The sequence below is a fragment of the Trichosurus vulpecula genome, chromosome 1, assembly GCF_011100635.1.
Source record: "Trichosurus vulpecula isolate mTriVul1 chromosome 1, mTriVul1.pri, whole genome shotgun sequence".
NCBI classification, from domain to species: domain Eukaryota; kingdom Metazoa; phylum Chordata; class Mammalia; order Diprotodontia; family Phalangeridae; genus Trichosurus; species Trichosurus vulpecula.
The window spans coordinates 98,173,127-98,179,126 of record NC_050573.1 but is presented as its reverse complement, the minus strand read 5'-3'; positions in this window follow the sequence as shown (position 1 = coordinate 98,179,126).

Genomic DNA, 6,000 nt, shown 5'->3' with positions numbered 1-6,000 from the left:
CCTACCCAGGCTGTTGTTCTTCTTCAGGACAATAGGGTTTTGACTTTGGATACCCACATGAAGCAACAAGGGCAGGGGGAGGGGTCAGATGGGAGGGAAGGAAGAGTGGGGAATGAGAGGTGATTCCAACATCTTATCTCATGATCTTTGGCCAGTCTCTGCTACTGTAAAGTAAAAATTCTTAATTTACCATACCTAGCATCTTGTAGATTGTCAGCGCTTGTCCAAGGGCTCCCAAAAACCTATCAAAAGATTTATAACTAAGATGGGGAAAAGGGACATTTTTCTCTGGTATCAACATTTAGGGGGCACTGGCTGGCTACAAATAGTTGAGCTTAGCATCGAATTTGTTTGTTTGCTTTTTGTTGGACCTATGATCATATCAGTGTGTAAGGAGTTTCTGGTATAGAATTTCCTATACCAAGCAGCCAATGCAGATTGGCCTCTTTCCTGGAACTTGAGTTGCCAGGCACTTGAGAGACTATGACTTGCCCAGGGTCATACAATCAGTATGTATCTTTGGAGCCACTTGAACCCAGGCCACTCTGCTACTCTGCCATGTTGCACCTCTAGCACTTAGCAAGAATAATTATTTAAACCAGGACACTTTCAGAACACAGAATCATAGAATAAAAAGCCTGGAATTTTGAAGGTACTCAACTCGCTCCTCAAAAAAGAATGTTTCCTGTAGCATACATGGTAAGGGTCTCCATTTCCTGCAGGCCATCATAGGTGAACCCTCTTGACAACTCCTCCCTTTACCGTTTCCTTATTCTCAGAAGTCAAGGGCACCTTGTTTTGTGCTTTTATTTCCAAATAAGTTTTATGCTTTGTCTCAAGCACAAAAATCACCAGTTAGACTTCTGCATGTAAGACTAATACTTTTGGGGGGATAAGCCACTTTCTTTGGTGGACCTTGATACATGATCAGATAGTTAGCTATGATACCACCATGGCTGCTGTTGTTGTCTTCCTCTCTAACCAAATATTTCCCAGCTGCCAATATTCCTAGATCGAGTTTTATTTTCAGTACTAATAAAATTCCAAGTAAGGAGTGGAAGGGTAAGGGAAGCAAATTATTTTCTAGGAGTGAAACAAGATCACTATTAATTGATTATTCATAATATACAAGCTGATGGTAAGACTTTGCTTTCTGTTACTTTTAGGCCTGGACTCCATTTTCCAGCCATTTTTCTCTGCTTGTAATGATTTTGACTGTGTGACAGTAGGACTTATATTTTGAATTATGGTTTTAGCAGAGAAGATGGCTTTGATAAGAGCCATCCATAGTTTTTTGCCTGGTCTCTGGAGAGAGAAATAAGGTGGTTGATCTGGGAGAGACTTTGGAGGTCATCTTGGGAAAGTATGGCCCAGGAAAGGGAATTGCTTTACTCAAGATAACCCAGGAAGTCAACAAATCTCCTCATTCCTAGTCCAATGCTCTTTCTATGGCACTCTCCTCTGCTCTTTTTCTACTGGCTCCCCATCAGCTAGGCCCCTTACTTATGATTTTAGCAGAGCTGGAATGAGTTTGAATAGAGTCAGTTACTCTTATTTAGTTTTTATAGACATGGCACCCCCCACTAGCTTGTGGTTGGGGACCAGTACAGGTATAATTAAGGGTGCTATCAAATAGGCAGAAGTTGATTGGCCCATATGAGGAGAGGATCCAAGATGGACGGAGGGGGAAGGGAGCAAATTAACACCATACTCTAATGAACATGTCTAAGTAATTATCTAGTCAGCTGCAAACCAGAGCTATATCTTTAGAGCTCCAGTAAAGATACTATCAGGTGCTTTAGGCAATATGTTCCAGTTGATAATCAGGGTTCTCCAAATCCTCCTATGGGAAAATGGAATTGATTGGATCCATCAAGTCCCAGAAAACTGAAATGCCCCTTCAGTGAAATGTACAATTATTCAAAAAAGATTCATGAATCTCAAAGTAAGATGTAATAATCTGATTTCTTTTTCTAATCAAGACAGATTATAGAAGGTAGAACTATGCTGAAGATACTCTACAGCTCTAAATTTAGCTTCAAATCAAATTGAAAGGCTGTTCAGAGCAGTGGCTAGTGGGTTATTCTCTGCATCAGAAATAGAGTCCACATCCTGCCTCTGACATATACTGGCTTTGGGACCATGGGCTAGTTACTTAACCTCTCTGAGTCCCTGATTGCTCCCTGAGGTTTTAAGGATAATTTCAACACAAAGAAATCTTGATGTGGCAAACAACTCAGCCATTTCAGCTGCCACATCATGCTAGAACTCATGTTAAGTTTGTAGTCTATTAAGTTATCCAACTGTTTTTCACATGAATTGTTTTCTGACCAAGTACCAAGTGAATTTTGTACTCCTAGAACTGATTTTTAAAAAATCACTACAATCTTTTATATCTGTTTCTGTTTAATTCCATCTTTATAGATCATAGGATAATAGACTTAAAGGTAATAATAATATCTAGGCATTTATAAAGAACTTTAAGGCTTATAAAGCACTTTATAAATATCTTCACAATAACTCTGGATGGTAGGTTATACTATTATCTCAATTTTACAGATGAGGAAACTGAGGCAGGCAATGGTTAAGTGATTTCTCCAGGGTCTTAACAGTTAGCAAGTATGTCCTAACTATAGGTCCAGTGCTTTATATAGTAGGTCATCCAGCTGAAACTAAAACTGGAAAGGACTTTAGAGTCCATCTGGCCTACCCTCTTCATTTACAACTGAGGAAACTGAGGCTAAGAAATTAAGTGACTTTCCTGAGGTCCCTTGAGTAGCTTCTCTAAGGTGAGATTTGATGTCCTCTGACTCCAAAATTCTTTGCTGTTTCTGTTTTGCCATCCTGCCTTTTAAAATTTTATATGGATCAGTCCCCTCTTCCATCCCATCAAGATGATCATTTATGGATATTGTCATCTACCCTGTTGGGCATCCCACCTTCCTAGTACCTTCATCCTTCACAGTATCTGAAAATTTGATTAATATATTGCCACTTGGAACAGGGAGTAGTAGTAGTAGTAGTAGTAGTAGTAGTAGTAGTAGTAGAAACAGCAGCAGCAGCAGCAGCAGCAGTAGCAGTAGTAGTATATTTTTCATGATATAAATGGAAGGGCCCTGAACTAGGAGCCAGAAGATCTGAATCTAGTCAGCTTAATATATTTCATTACTTCAATTTCATTTCATTGCAATTCCATAAGCAAATACTAAATGCTTGTTTTATATCAATAGCTGTGCTAGATGCTGTAGTAGCAATTTGTATTTGAAGATCTTTTCCACCCATTAATAGACCATGTGACCTGCTTACATCACAGGAAGCCTAAGACATATGTGGTGGGAGGAGCTTCCTGACAGGAAAAGGAACTTATGTCACAGAAAATACAGAGGGAGGGAGAGGTAGAGAGAGAGAGAGAGAGAGGTTATAGTTATTAATGGATGCTAGTGGCCACCATCATTATTGTTAGAACTGAACAGGCTGACTTAGCTGTACTGTGAGTTTGTTTTGGGGAAGACCCCAGCAGGGGGTCAGAGAGCTTTTGGGATGGTGAGGCTCCATGTTTTTATATTGTGTATTGAATGTTTTGTGTTCCTTGCTGTTATAATGAAGTGGACTAACTGGCTGTGGGAGCTGAGCATTTGGTTACGGGATATGGTTCTCTGGTGTCTGAATAAATGGTTTACTTCTTGTACCTTCTATATGGAGAGTCTTGTATGCTTTGTGATACGTAGGCATTTTGACAATTATCATCCATATTGTTATTATCACCTTACTGTTACAGATGAAACAATTTGTCCCCTCAGGGAACTTATATTCTGCTGGTGTGTGTGTGTGTGTGTGTGTGTGTGTGTGTGTGTGTGTGTTTGTGTGAGGGGAGGGCAATGTACACAGAAAATAATCACGAAGTATATAGAAAGTAAATATAAAATAATTTCAGGGATGGGGGAGTATACCAATGACTGAAGATTGGGAAGAGCTAGGAGGTGACTCTTGACCACGACCATGGCAGGAATAAGGGATTTCAAGAAGCTATAAGAAGAGAGCATTCCAGGAATGAGGAAGAGAATAGGTAAAGGTGCCTAGGTGGGACGTGGAATGTCATGTGTGTAAATAGTAAGTAGCCCAGTTCGAGTGTAATATAGAGAGAATAAAGGGGAGTAGTATGAAATGCTGGGAATGAAAAGTTGGGGTGACAAATAAAGGATATATTTTAATCTAGAGGCAATAGGGAATCACTAAAGCTTCTTAAGCATAGTAGTGACATGGTTGTGATGAGGGTCAGGCAGAGTTTCAGCAGGATGTCTCTAAAGAATTTCAAATACTCAGGTCAACTTCAGCCAGTTAGAAAGATTTATTAATGGAGTGGGGGTGGAGCCAATATGGCTACTGGAAAACAGGGACTTTCCTAAAGCTCTCCCCCAGGATACTCCAAACACCTATAAAAATGTCTCTGAACAAATTCTAGAACTGCACAACCCACAAAATAGCAAAGGGAAGCAGGGCTCCAGCCCAGGACAGCCTGGATGGTCACTGGGTAAGGTCTATCACATGGAGCTGGGAGCGGAGTGGAGCAGAGCCCAGCGTGAGCTGAGCCTGGACCAACTAGACCGCTTGGAGTGGGCCAAACAAGCCTTAGTGCCCCGAATCAGTGAGCTGTGGCAGTTACCAGACTTCTCAACACACAAACACCAAAGACAACAGAGAAGGTTAGTGGGAAAAACTGTGGGGACAGAGTGAAAAGAGTTTGAGATTGGCTACCACCCTGGGGGCAATGGAGATAGTGCAGCTCTGGGGGGGGGGGGGCTTCCAGAGCTACAGCTGCAGTTGCTTCCAGCCCCAGGCCCACCTGGTGGGAGTAATTAAGTGGTGGGTCAGAGGAGGAATGCAGAGCCTGCTTAGATCTGAGTCACAGTCTGGGTTGGCGGTTCTTGGGGGAGTTGGAGCACTGGTGTGGCAGAGCTTGCTGTGTAAAAATAGCTCTGAAAACAACAGTGCAGCCCCTCAAGCTTGGGACAAAATACTCTCTACAAGCAGTCATACCCTGACAAAAAGCTCAAGGGTCAAACAGTTGGCTGGGAACATGAACAGGCAGAGAAAACAGACTCAGATTCAGACTCAGACTTCAGGATCTGTCTTTGGTGATGAAGGAAACCAAAACATACAGCCAGAAGAAGTCAACAAAGTCAAAGAGCCTACATCAAAAGCCTCCAAAAGGAACATGAACTGGTATCAGGCCATGGAAGAGCTCAAAAAGGATTTGGAAAATCTAGTAGAGAAGTAGAGGAAAAATTAGGAAGAGAAATGAGAATACTGCAAGAAAACCATGAAAAACAAGTCAATGATTTGCTAAAGCAGATCCAAAAACCACTGAAGAAAATAACACCTTAAAAAAAGACACTCAAATGGCAAAAGAGCTCCAAAAAGCCAATGAGGAGAAGAATGCCTTGAAAGGCAGAATTAGATAAATGGAAAAGGTGGTCCAAAAGACCACTGAAGAAAATACTACCTTAAAAATTAGATTGGAGCAAATGGAAACCAGTGACTTTATGAGAAATCAAGATATTATAAAACAGAACCAAAGAAATGCAAAAATGGAAGACAATGTGAAATATTTCATTGGAAAAACCACTAACCTAGAAAATAGATCCAGGAGAGATAATTTTAAAAATTTTGGACTACCTGAAAGCCACGATCAAAAAAAGAGCCTAGATATCATCTTTCAAGAAATTATCAAGGAGAACTGCCCTGATATTCTAGAGCCAGAGGGTAAAATAGAAATTGAAAGAATCCACCGATTGCCTCCTGATAAAAAAAAAAAAAACAAAAAGAAAACTCCTAGGAATATTGTTGCCAAATTCTGGAGATAGAGTTCCCATGTCAAGGAGAAAATACTGCAAGCAGCCAGAAAGAAACATATATTGTGGAAACATAATCAGGATAACACAAGACCTAGTAGCTTCTACATTAAGGGATAGAAGGGCTTGGAATATGATGTTCTGGAGA